Genomic DNA, 21,206 nt, shown 5'->3' with positions numbered 1-21,206 from the left:
ATGATCTCAGCTCACTGCAACCTCCACCTCCCTGGTTCAAATGATTCTCCTGCCTCAGCCTCCCGAGTAGCTGGGATTATGAGCATGCATCACTATGCCTGGCTAATTTGTATTTTTAGTAGAGTAGTAGGCCAGGCTGGTCTCCAACTCCCGACCTCAGGTGATCCGCCTGCCTCGGTCTCCCAAAGTGCTGGGATTACAGGCATGAGCCACCACGCCAGGCATCTAACTTAATTTCTATTCCTCTCCCCTTGGCTCTGGCAGTAAACTGCACCTCAAAACTAGAAGAAAGGAAAAGTTAACATGCAACCTTCACTTCACCATATCTCTTCCTTCACATGTGTCAGAAGATTCTGCATAAAGAAAACACTGTAATTTCTCAAGAAATATCTTATAAAGAGTACATGAGAAAATCCCTTCTCCCCAGAGCTTATTTATCTCGCATTTTAATTCTGAATAAAGGGATCATAAAAGCATATCAAGATCCATGTTGCCCCACAAAGGACATCCAGAGGCAACCTGAATGTCCCTGCCCCACATGAGACAGCGAGTGATTTTTAAGGGATGGAGTAGGCTGTAAAAGGGAGTCACTGGGAGACGAAAGGAGAAAATGGAAGAGAGAAAGTAAAGGAGGCGAAGTAGAAGGCACTGAGGTTGGCATCACAGTTCTGTTTGGAGACAGATTGAATGGTGCAATGAAAAGTTCCCAGAAGGGTAAATCAGAGGACCCATGTTTAAATCTTGAGTTCCCTACCTATTGGTTGCATAATGTTGAATCCATCACTTAATCTTTTAATCCTCAGCCTTCCCATGTGTAAAATGTGAACAATAATTACATTTTTCTTAAAGAGTTACTGGATGAATTAAATGAAACTTGTGAATAAAACATAAAAATTATTTTATAACAAAAGAAGAACATATTTTTCCTTCTTCAAATAAAGATCCAAGCAGGAAGACGGAACCCACAGTGTGTATGAATGGGTAACTGCGTGTGTGTGTGTGTGTGTGTACATGTTATGTAAAACTTACTGCCTTAGATATTTGGGGAAAATGTGTTTCCTTTTTATATTGAAGCTGTTCATCATTTAAATGACATTACTTATTAAATTCAATGTCAGGCACACAGTAGGTTCTACACATTTGTTGAATAAATAAGTAATGACTCAAAAATAACGTTAAATGAAACGGAATGAAGGTCAAGCTCAAAATTAGCAAAGTATAGACATTTAATAAAAGCTGCTCTGCAGTTGCAAAGATAGTATTCACTCTACCAGGTTACTCTTTCTCAAGAAAACATAGTAGACAACAACTTGAAACTCATAGATCTATTCCCTCCCCAGCTTAAATTCTAGGAAATGAATAATGCTTGTGTAATATATAAGCCTGTTCTAGTTAACCATTCTTTGTAATAAACTACCTCAATATGGAGAAACTTAAAACAAAAGTTTTGCATATCTAACCATTCTCTGCCTTGGATGGGTGATTGCTCTGCTTGTTTTGCCTTTACTCACTCATGCACCTGCATTCAGCTAGACAACAGGCTGGGCTGGAAGGCCCAAGATAGCCTCACTGGCAGCTTATGCTGGCTGTTAGTGACATGCACTGCGGGGGACTGACAGAATTGTGGGTCAGGTTTCCTATATGTGACCTCCATTAGGCTGGATGGGCTTTCTTTCTTAGTGGTCCCAGAGCAGCTCTCCAACGGAGGAAAATGGAAGCTACAAGGCTTTATAAGGCCTATCCTTGTAGGTTATGTAATGTTATTTCTTCCACATTCCATCAAAGTAAGCCACAAAGTCAGATTCTAGGGGTAAAGAAACAGAATCCACATTTTAATGGGGTGTCATATTGCAAAAGAATGGATATGTGGGATTTGTGGCCTTATTTTTCTATTTACCTCAGAGAATGGAGGCCACATGTGGCCCCTTTCCTTACCAAGGGGACTGCAGTTCGTTGTTGCTAGACCATGTGCACCAAAAGATCATCTGTTTTAAGTTTAACAAGTAAAGTCCTTACAGAGTAAAGAGCAAAGGAGTTCTGAAATCACAAAACTAAAGCAAAAATGATGTCATATTGAACATCTGATCAAAACACAGTAATCAGGAGAAATAGAGAAAAGGAAGCAGATAGAGTAGGCCATCTTTTTAATTATGCAGAAGATCTGGGCTTGGAAGACACATTTTTAGCATAAAGCATGCTACGAATGTGACCATATGTCTGGGAGAGTATAAGCTGCTTTAAAACAGGACTGCATCTTCTCACGTCCCAGCTCTAACAATTATTAGCTGTATTATCTTTGCAAGTTACTTAAGCTCTCCTAAGCCTCATTTTCCTCATCTGTAAACTAGACATAATAATAATATTACCTGCATATGTTTATACTAAGAATTAAACAAGATGTATGTGCATCCCCATCAGAGAATACATGAAATATGTAACTAAGAAATTTCCCGGTTTCCAATTACAAATTCTCCTAAGCTCTATTTTAAAGCTATTAAAACGGCATGAAAAATAATCCAATCTCAATTATTTAAAAACAGTATGATAACTTGAGTTCTAAAGGGTGAGAATTTACAATCCCATGGAAGACGGTGGATAATTTGCCTTTCATTTTTGTCCCCAAAGTAAGTTTATTGAGATAATTTGATCAGCAAGTGTCCTACCTTCTGAGAATATATGCAGAACAACTTAGTAGATAAAAGTACCATAACTGACAAGATTCCAACGTAGTAATACCCATTAATGTGCTTACAATTGTAGGACAACCCTGAAAATGTATAATACAATTTAACTAAATATAGCACCACAATCTACAACACAAAAATGTTCCAACATTCACTCAAATCCTGATTCAGTTAAAACATAAAATAGTTACAATGAACTGCTATTCATTCTTCTATCCTGTAAGAAACAGAAGGGAAAAAGAATCCATGCAAATATATTGTACAAATACTTGTGTGTTTCATAATAATCTTAGCAGCCTCACCTATGTAGAGGTACATTTGTGGGTGTTTGTGTATATGGTATGTTTTGAACATCTTTAAGGCTTGCTTGAAGTTTTATTATCAGCTTGGCTTGCTTAATAGTCTTTTTCCTTTATGTTGTCCCTTCACTAATTGGGCAAATGTGATAATTTGTAATGGGTCTCCAACTCATTAATGTAATTTAGTAAGGTTCTACTGTATTTCAGCAGATGCACAAATGAGGCTGCTCCACACGTCTGGTATTTTTTGGAGCTTTACTTCATCAGCATCCACAGTATTTCTGCTTTAAAATTGAGAAATGATTGCCCCTTAATCAGCTATTTGTTATACTGGGCTACAGAAATATATGTGGTGTCATTAATAAATAATTTTAGGATAGAACTTAGCAACAATTAACATTCACATAGAGTTTTTGTTGTTGTTGTTGTTGTTGTTGTTTTTGAGACAGAGTTTCACTCTGTTGCCCAGGTTGGAGTATAATGGTGTAATCTCAGCTCACTTCAACCTCACCTCCCGGGTTCAAGCAGTTCTCCTGCCTCAGCCCCCTGAGTAGCTGGGATTACAGGCACCCACCACCATGCCTGGCTAATTTTTGTAGTTTTAGTAGAGATGGGGTTTCACCATGTTTGCCAAGCTGGTCTCGAACTCCTGACATCAGGTGATCAGCATGCCTCGGACTCCCAAAGTGCTGCCATTACAGGTATGAGCCACCGCACCTGGCCTACATAGAGCTTTAAGGTTTAAATCTTATTCTTATACATCCAAACACAGAAACCCTATGTATTCTCTTGTGAAGAAAGGTATTATACATATTTTTAAATGACTTAGAAAACAGCATTTCATAATATTTCTAAATATAGCTATTTGATTTGTCCAGACATTTGCTACATAATTTTGGCCATTTATTTAACCATCTTTAAAATCTGTATAATACCTACTTCATAGCTTTTTGGGGAAACGATCAAATATTTTTATAATAAATATAAACTTTTAAACACATAGTAAGGGCTGAATACATGCTTGTTGTTATCATGATCTTGATTTGACAGATAAGAATATTGTACTTTTTAAAAGATACTTACATCTAATGACAGAGAAAAGAGATAGCTGTCAAATATGTAACCAGGGTTTACAGATTGGGAAGATTTGAGTTAATTATGCAAAGGTAGTCTCTATTCTTCACTTCTAGCAAGGAAGCTGCGGAGTTGGGTCGCCAATATTGCAAGGCTGGAGCTAGCAGAAGCATTGCCTCTGATTTGAAGCCCTAGGCTACTTAAAACTGTGTGAGTGTACAGAATAGAGGCTAGGGCGAAGGAGGTAGATTTGAAAAGGTTCAAAGACGGCGCCAAAACAGAAAGTGGGCCTGGGGGCTTAGGCAGGTGTTGGAAAAGTTGGAGCTAAATATGAGGTTGAAATAAAAATCCAGGAAGAAGGAAGCAAGAAACCAAGAAACTCTAGCAGGCCATCGGGGAGAGAATAATCTGAATAAATGTTAAAGATAGAAGGTGTTGCCTAATACTGGCTTGATTTTGTTATCCTCTGTGGCTTCCACTGGGTAAGAAGGGTAGGAAAAAAGATGATGAAAGGAGCAAAAAACAAAAAAAATGTCCCTACATTCTGGCCCTGCAAATCACTAACTACTGTGACGGGTGAGTAAAACGGATAGAAAGGCAAGTTTTTCTGGAACCACACCCAGGCCCAGACAGGAGAGCAAATTAGCTCTTTCTCTGTTTCTCAACCTCCTATCTCTGCTCTCATCACGGAAGAAAGTCAAGGTGTTATTCAAATAGGCACCTGGTAAGTGACTCTCTACTGGCCTCCCCGCACCCCCACCAAAGGATGATAGTAATGACCAAAGATTCAATCTGAGCAGTTAGTTTCCTCTTGATGGGGGCGGGGCGGGGCGGGGGCGAAGCTCTGTTGCTTCTTCATGTAGATGTGGTCAGAATTAGAGCTGACTCTCTTCAAATAGTCTCCCTTTTGCCTTTCCTGGACCTTTATCTTGGATCCAGATTCTAAGCCAAGAAAAGTAAACATCCTATGAAACTACCTGGCAAATTTCTAAATGTATCACTGTGAAACTGTCATCCCTCTAGCTTCAGAGAAAGAGAAACTGGCGTCTACTCAAAGCAGACAAACTGTCTCTCTCATCTCTGAAAACTAAAACTCTGAAAAGAAAAAATTAGACTGAAGACGAGAAGGTCAGAGAGCGACCTTTTTGTCAACTCTTCATGGTTGTGTTAAGTGCCATTCCATTCTGAGCTGGCTGTTCTTAGACACGTTTCCCTCTAGAACATACCACTAGAGATGCTTGGACCATCTGTCTGTCCGACAGACCATCTGTACAAGGCACTGGCACCCCTTCCAGAAAATAGAAGAGAAACTGAGGACACTAAATAGGTGAGTATCTGTGTCTTTGTTTTCTAATCCCTCTGGCAATAATTGGTAGAAGAGAAAAAGGAGGCCAGGAAAATTGTTTAAGGTTAAAAAAAGTTATAGCAAATGCAGAAAATAATTTTCATACAAGCAACCACAGAAATATTTAAAAAGTAATAGAGAAAAGTAGCTGTTTCTGGCATTAAGTGTTAGGTAAGCTAATGCCCAAACTGAGAGGAGTCAAGGCACCAGGGCTTTGAGACAGATGCAACTAGGCAGACATTCAGGTAGACACTGCTTTTAACGACGTTTTACCCTGGGCAAATCACACATCATCTGTAGTTCAGTTTCCTCATCTTTATCCTGAGAATAATGATGCCCTCTTTATGCAACTATAAAGTTTTTAACACCTCATCTGAAACACCATGGAATTAAATGTGTCATAGCCGTTGTGTCAATTTTGTGGGTTTTTACAAGGCTGTCTACAGGGCTCCAACCCATATCCACATTCCTTCCTACCAAATACTTTTTGATGTATTTCCTTACTCTATTAGCACTGATGTATGCAAAGTTATAATTTCTTCTGATTTCTCCTTGGAAACATTATCACTGCTTCACAATATAGATATTTAGGACAAACCTCAAATTCCCCTTCCTTCTTTAAGCTTCCCCAACCACAAATTCCTCAGGGATAACTCCCTTCTCTGAGTTTTACATACTGACTTTATTTTTTGGTTCTGAATCCTGTGCTGCCTTGTTTAGCAAGTTAATTGCTCCTCTGTCAACAGAATGTCAAAAATAATATATGAACACATTTGAGGGGAAAATCACATTGCTTACAACTTTGTGTTCCACATCATAACTGTGATAGAATAGTGAATCTAGAAGGTATTTAATAAACAAAGTTTGAATAAATGACACCATCAAAATGACTACAGAAGCAAAAGAATGTACTGTTACCCACAAGAATATTCATTGAGAATTCTGACTGACTTATGCAAAAGTGTTCTTGACCTAGATCCATGACATCGTTCTGAGGTTCAGGAATAGGAATAGGGTTATTTTAAAAAATAAACACCCCGACCCACTCCCCCCACACACATAGACATATATAGACATAGATATAGATTTGTGTGTGTGTGTGTGTGTGTGTATATGGTGCTGGACAAATGAGTCTTGGAGAAAAATATGTATTAGATAGGAAGAACAGAATTTCATTTAGCAAAAGCTTGAAAAAAATGTAGCAGTGCTTATAGTGATGGAAGAGATGAAAATCAAACTTGAAGCAGTAAAAACACATCCAGGAGAGTCATGGCAGTGAGGCATGACAGGTCAAGGGTAAAGAAAGGGAAAACAGGAAATAGCATCAACCAGATGAACCCAGGAAGAATTTAGCTATTCGTGAGCAAAACAGACCTGTTTCATGAAAGTGCTGGCAGCCAGGGGGAACACTCAGTAAAATTTTAAACTACTTTTATATCTGCTCTTACTTGGGCACTGGAATCAGAACAGGTTGACTGATAATATGTTTAATGCTTAATAGTAGTCCAGGTACCTTGGTAGAGAAAATGACCCTGAGCAAAAGTCACATATAAACATGGTTTTCCTTTTGAAGAAGGGAGACTGGAGTTTTTTCCTTGTATGTATCTATATTCAGACTACTGTCACTATGTATGGTGGATGTCTCCAACAGAAAAAATTAGCAAACCCATCCACTGTCATTAATCATTTGCTTGTTTTCAGGAAAGAGTATGCTGTTATTAATTTTTTTTCTAAATGTTTTCACTTCACACATATTTTTTACTATGTTATTCAAACATGTGTCTCAATTTATGTGGATTATTTTCTTCTTCTATATGGAGTATCTACTGGGGTCAAGGTATATATGGTCACAGGTTTTAATTCCAATCATATGGTTGGAAAAAAAGTACACCCTGCACCATTGTGTGTTTACTTGGCCTTTGTTTCTGTGACTTGTTACCTAAATCATGAAGGTACAAATTCAAACGACCTACACAAGGAATTGAAATCTCTCATCTTTAAGTAACTTATTATCAAACATTCAACATGCTAATTTGTTTGCTCAATACATATGTAAAGGAACAGCTAGAACTTCAAAAACAGTTAAAAATATAACTGAATATCTACGTTATGTAAAAAAGCTAGAGCGTTTTTACAGGGATTAGAGAAAAGGTGGTGTTAAAATTTTCTTTGTCCCTTGACAGTTTTAAGTTGAAGAAAGATTGCTACTTCCTCTCTTTATCAAGAAAGCTTTCATAATATGACCTTTTCCCCTGTTTACAGCCAAGCAATGAGTTTCATGGTCCACACTTCAGAACCTGACTTTAGAAAGAATTCCCCAGTTTATGAAATTCTGACTCAGTTCCCTTTCTCTGGTCTCCTTGCATGTTCTGTACCAGTCACTCTTTTTCCATCATGTCCCCCATTGACATCAATATGTTGAAAGATAATTTCCCTCCTCTCTTTTACAGTTTTATAGGTAGACAAACATGAATATTTGCTTCTCTGTTTATTCATGTGCTGTAATAATTTGTATCATCTCTGGCACTGCAGAGTACAACAACATTTATACAAACTGAAACTGCTAAGTTATTATCATAATTACTATTACTACCAATGATTATAAGCAAATTTAATTATTATTATAATGAGATACCTTTTATTGAGCACCAATTAAATTCTAATCTCTGTTCTAGATACTTTGTGAGCATTATTTTTCTTAATCTTTTTACAGCACTACAAGGTAAGATATGGAAATATAGCTACAAAAGTAACCTTCCCAAAGGTACATTACTAATGAGACATAACAAATTGGGAGATGCCACCCATAAAGTAAATTCTGCAAATGCTCCTTAATGCCACTGAAGATTTAGTGTTACAGAGAAAACTTTCACTTCTTTACTTTCCTCTGAGCCCTGTAACTTCAGTACAATTATCCACATGGTATCAGACATTTTAATAAGATCTAAGTAATTGTCAAAGTTAAGTAGAGATCTGCCTCAACTTATGACTTCTGCTAAAGACCACAAGAATATGGTACTGATGATGTACTATATTAGGGACCCATTGGTTCAGAGAGGCGCCCTTCAGAGGCCCCTTAGAGATACTAACATCACATCTTTCCACTGATAGAGTCAGCCCTATTATGGGAACGTGATTATTTGATTTGCATGTACAGAAGGCTTGCTCTGGACTGTCTATAATTATGTAAAGAAGCATTGGGTTTGCATCCTACAAATAAAAGAAACCATGGTGTAAAAGAATAGACATGGGCTTTGGAGTGAGTCAGAATTTGGGGCAAATAAATCCTTTTTTGCCTTATCTGTAGTATGGGAATAATCATGTTACCTTGCTTATTTTGTGTGTGTGTTTGTATGTGAGAAGTATAAATAAATAATCTAACATACCTAGCACAGTGCCTGGCACATACAATACCTTTGCTGACTCTATGAGATAACTGATTATAACATTATGTTTTCTTGGTGTGTGCTGGTAATATATTTTGCAGTATGCCACAAAAGGAGTTTCCTTAGTTCAGTGCAAAACTTCAACCACAAATTCTGATGCTTAAGGCTGTGATAGAGGGCAACGAACTTGTGTTTGCTATTTTGACCAATTGACATCCCTCTTTCCTTTCTAACTCTCCTAGAATCAAATTTTATGGCATGAAGCTTTAAAATGCAGGGAGCATAGATCTTGTCTTTCTTCTCACAAAGTCATAAAACAGACTTCATCCATTCATTTTAAGGATAGAAAGAACCCACAATCTGAAGGACAAAACCCTGTTCCCTCCATGCACAGGCAAAAGCTGACTTTGCAGTACAGAAATACCTGGGTCAAGTGGTACCAGCCGTGCAGAGTTAGCAAAGCAGAATTGGACTCATCACTGACAGCTCAGTTCAGCTACATTAGTAGGAACAAGGCTTTTTACATCTTTTCTGATATGTTCTTGAACAAAATAAAGGTCATACACAATGACAGAGCCCCACATAGGTCAGATTCTGGCAGAGGAATCTTAATTCTTTTTAACTATCAAGTCAAAATTCCAAGGGGCAGCCTTTAAGACTGCAGCATTCCCTGTCCAAATACAGGAATTGCAGCAAATAGCTATGAGTAGAAAGTCCTTCTAATACACCCCACACAATGATTGTAGTGCTCGTACCTGGTAGGTGCTTGATAAATATGCATCCTTTCATTAACTGTGAACAAAACGAGATTTTAGGTAAAGAGCAATGTTAACACCTCTTGGTGACATCTGAATTGTGTTTCTGCAACCACATATGGAAGGATGCACGTGATTCTTCCTCCTTATATTCGGTATCATTTTGAAAGTTCTGAGTATAAGTGAAATGACATCTGAAAATGGTGCTTAGGCTGCTCAGAAAAAGGGTGTGATGAAACCATGGTACATGAAATGAGCTAATTTACAGAAATATAGCTTTCAGAATGTAACTTTCTGTCTCCAGTTTTACTTAGCACTCAGATTACATTTGGGGATTTTGCCCCCTGTATAAAAATATAAAAACACTGGATTAGTATGGTCTTCCTATTCTTAAACTAGTTGAACAGGAATGAGAGAATATATGTGAGCTACCTAGAGAAGTCCAATTTTGTGTCAAGGATTTTACTAAGTGCTTTACATAAAATTATTCATTCACTCATTACAGAATCGCTTATAACTGATTGTCCCTATTTTACAGATGAGACAACTGAGGCTTTAAGAGATTAGGTATCTGATCTCATTCTATTCAACTCCAAAGTCTGTTCTCACTACCATCTTCTCTTGCTGTCATAACTTCCAAGTCAGCTTTTTAATTCTGGTCTATCTGTCCACCAAATGCAGCTCACTGTGAAAATCATTGTTTGCTGTGCTATTACTAAAAAATGTATATTTTATTTATATAATTCCCAAGTGTAACTCAAATTCTAATCAATAACCTCATTGTGGACTGGAGTTATTTGGTGACTGCAAACTTGCTAGTAGTCTGTGTATGTCCAAGTCTGGGAAAGTCAAGTTTTTCTTATGTTTTCTGGATATCCAGTGAAAATGAATTCAGGTCATTATATATTTTCTATTTTTCATGAAACTAAAATTATGCCTCATATGAATTGGCTAATTATTTATGCATGTATGCATGCACATGTACATACACACAATACATACACATATTCACAAGTAACTAAGAATGTACCACAAAAATTACTGAGAAGAGGCAAAGTCAACACATTTGGAAAAACACCAAAACTATAACAACATAAATGTTAATACCAATCATTAAGAATAGGTCAGTTCTGCTTAACACTTTAACTTGAAATTATATTGGAGGAATCATTTTATGTCTCGGACGATACAGAAAGTCATCATTACTATAACACATTACTTTTCTACAGAAGAGTATATCTGTAGATCTTTTTTTCTACAATATTTCATCATAGCCTTCACAACAACACTATGAGTTAAGAATAGTTATTTCCATATTATATAGGAAGAAATCAAGGTTCCAAGACTTTGAACGACCTACCAACCATTAAGCAATACTTGCAATGTTTGACTGACATCTTCTGATTCTCAATCCAGAGGGTTTTTTTTTTTTTTTGCTTCTGATTTTAACCCCAGCCTCCACCATTCCCCATTTTATCTGTGACTGCTGAGTAGTCCCAAATGGAGATGCAGATAATTGAGTGAGTTGGCTTAATTTATTGCAAAGCCCCTGCTCTATTCACACATCAATTAATCCATCTTTTATCCTGTAATTTATTGGGGTCCCTAAGAGGTTGTTCTGAAGTGATGGAGAACAGTATCAAGGACAAACAAAATAGCATTTGTCATCACAGACTGTATCTTCTTCTTCTCAAGAGTCTTCATTTTCTGTTGTAGGCTGATGCTCTTAGCCTATTCCTATTAGCCCCAGTTCCAGCATCAGCTCAGCTCTTTGAGCTAACAAACAGCTCTAGGCTGTTGTAATGACTCAGCAATCAAAATTTCAAGTTCGATCCACCTGGTCCTTACCCACCTCCAGGGCCGGGGCTGCAAAAGCTCCTCTCTGCTCTTGAACTTACTAGGGGATGTTCCTGGCTCCTTCTTAAATGTTCTCAGTAGCTGACTTTCCAGCTGTCAACCCTGTTTGTTACAGAGGGAAAGAGCTATTCATGTGTTAAGTGCCCTGGGTCTTAAAAACACAGGAACACACTGGAGAATGTTGGGCCTCCTTGTCTGACTTCAGCAGAGTCCCAGGGAAAGGACTTCCAAGTCTAAATAGAGTTAAATACAGAAAGAAACTGGAATGTCCTTTATTCTACCCAATAAACTCAGAGAAACCCTTCACCAATTCATCTTTTAAAAATATAACCCTGCATATGCTGCTTCTAGGGAACTTTAGCCTTTTCTTTAGCAACTCTGACATGTTGCTCCTACTGAAATGGAAGGCTCCCTACCCCCATTGACCTTTCTTTTCTGAATTCTCTAAGCAATAAAACAAACCCTGGTAAACCTCAAAACCCTCTCTACCACAAAATAAAACTGAAAAAGCCATGGACCTGGAGTTGGTTCTGATCAAAAGCTGTTTATTATTGCTCTGGCCTGAGCTGAAAATAAAGATGCAAAGTTACAGTTGTGCAAACACCATCAGGAACCCTTGAGATATGGGAGAGATGCTTTGCACATTGCATAAGCTGTAATCAGAAAAGCCTGAGTTGACTGTACCCCACTCCTATTATTAGCCTAAAATAAGTGATCATCAAAGTGTTGCTATCGCTAAAAGATTCACTCATTACAATTATTAAATCTTTAATACACAAAAGCCAAGTTGGTATCTTTTGTTGTTGTTTTTTTGTTTTGTTTTGTTTTGAGGTAGTATTGAGAATAATCTGTGCAATTAATTTTTACCAACACCACACATCTAAATATATCAGTACTTGGTGAGAATATGAATAGGAGAACAGTCAACATTAGATAACCTCAATGGAGAGAGGTACTAATTTGCCAGATTCCAGAAAGACATTTTCAAAGGACCTCTCTCTATTCAGAGCAGTCCTAACACTAAATAGATGACCTAAAATGCTGTCCTCCATACCTGGGACTAGTTGCCAAAAGATGCAGGTTAATAAAGAGCTGACAAACTTAAGGAATGCTGATTGTCCAGGCAGAGCTTGGGGAGCCTCCAATACCCTGCCATGACCCTTTGGCACTTGGAGTATCAGGATCCTTCTCCTTACAACAGAAACTTTGTGTTTCTTATTCGTATATTATTCTCACTTTCAGGGTTTATGAACCTCAGATGGTTTTTTCCACAAAGAAAATAAAATTTTATTTAGGATTTCTCCTAGGTTCAAGCCACTTAAAAATTAAAAAAACAAAACAACAAACCTCCTTTCTAGATAAGAAAAATGTACCTGGACATTATGGGTCACAGATAAAAATATCATGATCATAAATCATTGACATGAAAGACACATTATAAATTATACTGACAGGAGTTTTCCCATGGTAATTTTTACTGAGAGTACTGCCTGGAGTACCAGGTACAAGGTTGGGCCAGGGGTGGAGAAGGGGCAGCTTCTCACAGTTTTCCTCTTTTACTTGCTTCTCTAAAATCATTATGCAAAAAATATTAGATAGATGAAAGGCTAGGATAGCCTAGGGTAATACCAGAGTATAATCTCATCTTTAAGTTTTTTGTTTGTTTGTTTGCTTGTTTTCTTTTTGGAACTCCTTCTAAATATATATATAAAATCAATGTTTTGAGTATGATGCCTGACATCTCTCAACTTGGGTGCTCTCATAAATCTTTGACCCAGGCCACGTAGCATCTGAATAAATCTATTATGCTACAATTTTCATCTTCTTTCTATACATAGACATCAGCACCGGGAGAGAATCACTTAGGTGTGCTCTTCTCTACCTAGTTACCACACCTGTCATCTCTTCCATGAACGTGTCCACAGTAACAGTTCAAGTTGGCTAACATTCCATGAACTAACACTATTCTTTTCAGGACAAACCGTCCACATGCACTGGCAGATGAAGAGTAAGGTTCTGCTGCCTTCCTGTGAGGTCTCAGCATTTTAGAAACCTATTTACAAGTGATTTTTTACTCGTGGGGAGAAGCTAATTGATACCATTGCAGAGATAAAAATACTACAAGACACGGGAACACAGATGTTATCACAATGAAATGATATTTTGCTTTAATTAAATAACCTTGGGATTGAAACAGGTGAAATATTGTCTGCATTTCACTTTGAAGGAAAAGCTTGGAGGTGCGGGTGAAGAAAGGCACAGTTAACTACCAGGAAACTAAAGAGACTGAGTTAGGCAAGATGTTTGAGTAAAGTCACCTGAATTCCTGATGCCACTTGCTTTTACAGCCAAGAATAGACAATTAAGAGCAATTTTCAAACACATCCCCTTCTTGGGGCACCACATAGGGTAAGAGGATGTTCCAAAATGAGCGACACTAGTCTTAATCAGGGAACACTGCATTCGGAAAGGTTAATGAGATGCAATAGCGAGAGAATCAGTGCAAAAAGAGAGAGGTTCAAAATACTAAACAATTTCCACTTTGTTCTCATTTCCTCCAATTAAGAGCTGGTGAAGCAGCTTTTCTGTATTCCACACATTCGCTACTCTCTAGAGCAGATATAACTAACTATTCAAGGAGAAAAAAAAAATAGAGCTATGGGGAGGGGGAAGTCTACTATTAAGTTATCATGAAAGTCCGGATTACACCCCCACCTCCCCAGCCCCCAGTCTCTGAGCAGACACACTTTGCCTCTAACTCAGAGCCTGTGCCAGTCGCTTTTCTGATTAATGCTTTTCCTCAAATTTAGACAGTATTTCAAGGCAGGAGAAAGCTGGAATTATTTTTTTTCCAGATTTCATATATTCAGAATTCCCTGTGAAAATGTTAGATAAACAAGAGAGGTATAAAAATGGTAAGAGGAAAGGGGGGATGGTTATACAAATGGAAATAACCTCCTTGGCATAAAAATAGCCCCAAAATGCCACACACTGAGTTCTTCTGAGCATTCCAGTCTCTAGAAATGAGCGTATAAACTGCATATGGATTTCTGAAAACAAGCAGGAAAACACAAACATTGCAAGACAACAAGGACCGAGATCTGAGGAGTCCCGTGACTTACCTTCTTTATGGATCCTCAAAGTTCACCAAGGAAAATTTACAATCCTCTAGCTTGCCGTGCACTACTCTATTTTCTTTTCTTCTTTTTATTTTTTTAAGTCATATCGGAGAAAAATAATCAGTTTTCAAAGGTTCCATGTATCTGATCTTCCAGCACCAGCAAAAACGTGTCCAAGAGACTCCGCCAAAAAGTAAGCCAAAAACTCATCAAAGGCAAAAGCAGAAGGGGGAGTGGGGAAGCAAGGAGGTGGCGAAAGGCTGGGGGTGGGGGCTACAGACTGTGAGCCCAAGTGCCCGGAGAATATTGTCACGCTGTTGAAATCTCCTACTGTACGAAATACCTGCTTTGGTTGTCACACTAACACGTACACACACACGGACACTCACACATTCTCTTTCATGCAAAGCAGGCACCCACACTCACAAACACATACAAACACAGGCACTCACACAAACCAGTGTAATGAAAACTGTCAGTAGTAACCTCCAAGAGCTGCTGTGTGCTGCAGATGGCACAGCTCACTGTTACCTTCCCAGATCTGTGAAGGATCAAATGAACATCCAAAATCAGGGGGGCCCCAGGACTAGGTAGATTCCGGATCCCTCTCCCCCAGGCAGATGCATCAAGCCAGGAGCAGGTCAATCAGCAGAGGTGTCTGCTTGCAGGGTGCCCCGGATTATGGCAAGGTTATTAATCTTGATGTGCTGCATCCCCCACCCCCAACATTCGGCAGCCTGCATTGAGATGATTGCCAGAGCTGTGTCTGTCCCTGTTCTACTGCATTTGCTCAGCCCTCTAATGCTGCAAGTGAGACACGGTGGAGGCAAGAATACTAATAAGGTGGTTAGCTACAGTTTCTTCAAGGCAGTCGGCATGCAGTACAGTAAATGTGTACTTCCCAGTGCTCCGCGTGTGAGCCTGCGTGTCTGCAGGGAGGGCAGTGAATCCATCTCCGGCCAGAAGACGAAATGGTTTGCATCCTGCCTGGGAGAACTATATCATCATCGGAATCATCACTGTCCTGCAACGGCGCTGTCTATGACAGTATTTTGCTTGGGATAAAGAAGGGGGTTTAATGGTTTAGAAGCCTAGAGCTGGCATTTAAAAGAGAGAAAAAAAAATGTCTAGGGAGACAAATTAGCTTTATAAATAGGATCCAAGGAGACCGAGGCAAAATTTTAACATGCTGCTTCCCTGGCTGTTAAATGGAAATACAAAGCAATTTCAAAAACCAGCTCCAGACTATAAATCTTGGAGCTGGCAACAAGTATCTGAATTTGACTGATGGGACCATAGATAAATGGATTCTTGGTAATATAAAAAGTTTGCTCATGCATTCTGCTTCATAGCCATGGATCCGATGTATGCAGCAATTTAGGTACAGTTCATTCATTTTTAAACATGAATTTAGACTTGACACCTGCAATTTTACTTTAATGTACACTTTTAAATCACATACCTATCAAATTGCAGAGAACATCTGTGTGGGACAGTTTCACTAGAGGGATTGGTTAACAATTGTCCATCACCAGCATTATAATACATAACATTTTTACCTGAAACAAGCTTAAAGTTTTCAGAAAAAAAGTATACATCTCTTTTAGTACCAAACAATGAAATTAAAAATACATGTGTAATATGCTAAATAAGTTATCAGCCTCTAGAGAGCTAAATTTTCTGCTCCTCTGATTCAGTTTCATATTAAAATACCTTTTCGTTAGTTCGGGACACTCACTATATTCTTTAAGTTGAATTAACTGGTATTATCTGGAAAAGTTGGACAGTTGGAGAAGGTAGATAAAGGCTAATTATAGAGCAGTGTAATACCAGGTATTGCCAGCAGATGTCACAAAAGAAAACACCGGTAAAATAATTCTTCCAAGAACGGCAAGCATTTAATCTTATTTACTAAACACATATCTTAATAAAATTGATGGGACTAATATGAAATACTGAATTTTTACAAAATTTTAAGGTGCAAATAAGAGCTTAGAGTATAACTTGCCTTTTATATTTTTCCAAATATCCCTCTCAAATCACCATTTTTCATAACCCTGGTAGATTTTCTATTATTAATATTGGAAAAAATAGTGTGCCATTAACTAAGATTAGACTTGCATATAATACTATTTCTATTAGTGATTTTATTTTGTTCCATAAAGTATAGCATCAACATATTATATGTAATAAAGCAGCTACTAGATTAAACTACAAAACAGTTTGTAAATTGGAGGAATACCGTTAGTCTATAAAAATTAGTGTGAAAGAATTATTCACGTTTAGGACTCAAACACTTAAAAAAGTAACACATATGTAGGATGTACAAAGAATTTTGACTGGTCTTTATCAATTCTATTTATGCTAATGTGTGAAATGTTTAAAAGAATCTAGCATATCATCTTAGCCTTCATTTACTTAAGTATAACTAATGGGTACACACCAGCTCGCAGCACTAATTGGCAAAATTGTAAGTAAAATACAGTATTAAAAATTGGCCTTTGGAATTTAGATAGATCTAGGTTCAAATTTTAGTTTTTCCTCGTATAGCATAGTTAGTCTCTACAAGTCATATATCTGTGTCTTTTATTGGGGTGGGGTTGTGATTTGTCTCTGTCTCTCCTTTTTTTAATTTTTAACTTTTAAAAAAATTTCTTTGAAATCAGGTTGCTATGTCACTTGAAAGCAGGACACTAATATGTACCCAATAGGATTATTGTTAGGATTGGAATGAATTAACATTTATTATGTGCTTACCATATCTCCTGATACATAGTAAGCGATCTATCAGTGCTACAAATGTCTTATAAATAAAGTAGATATTTGATTTGTACTATGTTAGTCTGGCTTTGTGGACTACCAAGTTAAAGAAGAGAAATTATTTAATCAATCCTTTTGGTATTGAAGATGTGCTTTTAAATTTATTTTTACGAAGAGTTGGTTTGATGTCGTTTTTGTAATAAACCTATAGTTATATAACATGCGCCACTCTTTAAAAGTTTATTATATGCATCCCAGTCAGCCCTCGGTATCCATGATCCCATATTCATAAAATAATTTTTAAAAATAATGATACAATAATAAAAAGAATACAAATTTTAAAAAGCAATATAACAAATATTTACATTGTATTAGGCATTATAAGTTATGTAGAGATGATTCATGAAGGATGTGCTTAAGTTATATGCAAATACTACACCATTTAATATAAGGCACTTGAGCAGTCATGGATTTTGATACACAGAGGGGTCCTGGAACCAACTCTCCATGAATATCTAGGAATGACTGTACATGCATTCTTGCTTTATATATGTGTCCTAAGACTCAATAGGAAAGGGAAATCACTTTCTTGATTGTCTGATATTTTGACTCAGACAGAGTATTTGGAAGGAAGTCTAATAGCAAACACTGCTTCCTCATCAAGACTTGCTTTGAAGCCGATAGTGTCACCAAACACTAAAGTGTTGGTATTTAACAAAGTGCTAGGCGCTTATGTTTATGTCCCCCCAAATTTATATATTGAAGCCCTAATTCCTAATACTATGATATTTGGAAATGGGGTGATGAGATTCAAGACAAACTATTCCAAAATATGGCACCTTGACATTTAAGAAAATGACAGAAGCAGAAATGTCACTCTCACTTTGCTCTTCCCTTCTCCCCTGAAACTGGCCATAAAATCTAGCTAGTCTTACTAAAGTAAGGTTATAAAACCTTCATTCCAGCGGAGGCCCTCCCCATACACTGAGAAAAGAGAAATTCTGAGAAATTCTTGTCCTTGCAAACACAGAGATGCCAAGAAGAATCTGAACAAATGGGCCTGGCTAAGTTCTCTCTACATTATTACCTTTAAATCTTACCCTTTTTCTCTAATTGTTCTTCTACATGACTGTATACCATTCATCAAATATAAGCATAAATATACACAAATTTGTCCATTTGGGTCTTCATTTCTGAAGGATCCCATGTCACCTGAAACGTGTTAAATACATTTGTATGTTTTCATCTTGTTAATCTGTAATGTGATATAAGGACCTCAGCCATAAACTTTGTGATGAGTGAGGAAAACATACTACTTTTTCTTCCCTACAAGGGCCTTTAGGAGTTAATTAGGTCACGAGGGTGGAGCCCTCTTAAGTAGGATTAGTGCCCTCTTAATAAGGGATGTGAGAGAGAAAATCTCTCTCTTTGTCATGTTAGAATGCAACAAGAAGGTGTCTATTCATAAACCAGGAAGAGAACCCTCACCAGAAGGCAAATCAGCAGGTGATACCTTGATCTTTGAATTTCCAGCCTCCAGAATTATGAGAAATAAATTTCTGTTGTTTAAGCTGCTCAGCTAAGACACAAGGTAAAATGAAATAAAATAAAAAATAAAATAAAATAAAATAAAAGTAGTTACAGTTTATTAATCAGAAATTCAATGACAGACTACAGCAGATTATCATTTTTAAATGGATGCTTGGATATTGAATCTTTTGGCTACTGATCACTGGACAATTATTAGCTAAACAGTAAGTGCTTTTTGAGAGAAAGGCATACCAAGAAGGTGGCTACAGGGCATAGTTACATGTAAATTCCTTCTGGGTCTCTTGAAGAAATTCATTAGATTAAAAATGTGTGTTATAAAATTAAACAGTTTATCGCTAAGCCTATTGTTCTTCACTCAGCATCCTAAAACTCTAGGGTGGGTTGAATAATCTGTAAAGTTGAAAAAAAGTTTCTTTGAAATCACATTGCTATGTAAGATTAAATACATCTCCTCCCTCATTCCAAGAAAGCTTAGTGTTATCAATAGTCCTCTAAGTATATTACTAAGAGCGTACATAATGGTAATATATTGTTCCATGAAGGAAGAGCACTGGTGAGTTCATTTATTTCCTCATATGCAAAATATTAAAAATTAAAATAATAAAAAATTTTTAAAACTTCCTTTTTTGGGGGGGAGGGGATGGAGTCTTACTCTATCACCCAGGCTAGAGTGCAGTGGCACACTCTCGGCTCACTGCAACCTCCGCCTCCTGGATTCAAGCGATTCTCCTGCCTTAGCCTCCCAAGTAGCTGGGACTACAGGTGCACACCACCATGCCCGGCTAATTTTTGTATTTTTAGTTGAGACAGGGTTTCACCATATTGGCCAGGCTGGTCTTGAACTCCTGACCTTGTGTCCATCTGCCTTGGCCTCCCAAAGTGCTGGGATTACAGGCATAAGCCACTGCACCCAGTCAAAAACTTCTTTTCTAGTAATAGAAAACCTCGAGTTTGGGGGGAAAAAAAAAAAAAAAAAAAAAAGCCCAGATAATCTGGGACTTCTGGACAGTATGTTTGAATTAAGGAAGAAATAATGCATCTATATCCACATTATTGAAAAATTCTAAAGTTTTCTGAGATAATAAGTGATCACCTACTACAGACAGCAGATATATGTATGGCTTTAATATGAATATGTTTTATTTTGGGGGAGTAAATAGTGAGTATGAAAGATCCCACCACCATCAATATGAACAGATTCCTCTTCCAATTTATATGTGAAAACTGCAATTTCATAGCTTCTCTCAGCACAGTTTACAACATGTCACTCATGCTTCTGTTTGAGACCTATATTATAGGCTAAGACATAAGCCTAAAACAGAAACTTAATTTAGTATTTGTTCCCTCCTTGGCTTATTGTCAAATCAGTTTGCCTGAAATTCAAGTTTTCTGAATTCATTTAATAGCCTAAAAGATTATATTCTATTATTTCATCTCTTGAAATTTTCATTAACTACATATTGAATTAAGCTTGGCTCTTTTATTTAAAGTGTTTTAACCAGTTACTGAGGGTTGGACATTTATTATGTTTCTCAAATTATTTAACCTTCCTATTTATATCCAGAAATTGCAAGCTTAGATAAGTGCAGCATAAATGTTGAGCTATTTGGATCAATTTCTCCATGAAGTTAGCCTTGAACTTTATAATTACTTCCTCTCATAAATCTAAAGCATATTCATTTAATCCATCTTCACTTAACGTTTATTATTTTATATGCATAATATACATCTTTAAAAAACTTTTTTTTATGTCTTACATCTTTTTATTTCCTAGAGAGAGCCTAACATAGCTCCCTCCAAACCTCAGGTAATGGATAATTTTTTATAGTTTTTACTAATAAAAAACATGCTAGACATAATTCAATTTAGAAGCTTTATATAGCATGTCATGGACCATGGCTCTTCTTTCAACTTCAGGCTCTAAATAGAATAATAATAGTTGGGGTGTAGATTACCTGCAGTTGAAACCTACAACTTCATTAGTTATTTGCCAATTCATAATAATTTTGTATTATTCTTTCAATATCTGTAAAATCTATAGTGATCCCCTCTCTCTCATTCCTGATATTGGAAACATGTACATTCTCTTTGTCAGCCTGGCTAGAGGTTTATAAATTTTAAAGATATCAGAGAGCCAACTCTTTAATTTATTTTTCTGTTTTTCATTTAACTGACTTCTTCTGCCTTTATTAATGTTTTTTTCTTCTGTTTATTTTGGTTTCTATTTCCTCTTGTTCTTCTACTTTGTTAAATACAGGCTTTGGACATTGATGTGAGACCATTCTTTTCTAATGTGAGCTTTTATTGCAATAAATTTTCCTCTAAAAACTGTATAGGCTGCACATAACAAATTCTATTATGTTGTGTTTACATTTT

General features: G+C 37.1%; 1 protein-coding gene across 2 annotated transcripts in view; it reads right to left on the bottom strand.

Moving 5' to 3' along the window:
- The window catches only part of LRRC4C (leucine rich repeat containing 4C), a 1,320,805-nt gene extending 1,305,504 nt beyond the window's left edge, over positions 1-15,301 (bottom strand). For both annotated transcript variants that reach the window (XM_025356748.1, XM_025356749.1), the window contains exon 1: positions 14,523-15,301. The gene's annotated coding sequence lies outside the window, so the exon portion shown is untranslated. The remainder of the gene's footprint in view (positions 1-14,522) is intronic.
- Between the last annotated feature and the right edge of the window lie 5,905 nt (positions 15,302-21,206).

The sequence above is a fragment of the Theropithecus gelada genome, chromosome 14, assembly GCF_003255815.1.
Source record: "Theropithecus gelada isolate Dixy chromosome 14, Tgel_1.0, whole genome shotgun sequence".
NCBI lineage: Eukaryota > Metazoa > Chordata > Mammalia > Primates > Cercopithecidae > Theropithecus > Theropithecus gelada.
This window is presented reverse-complemented; position numbering and strand designations above follow the sequence as displayed.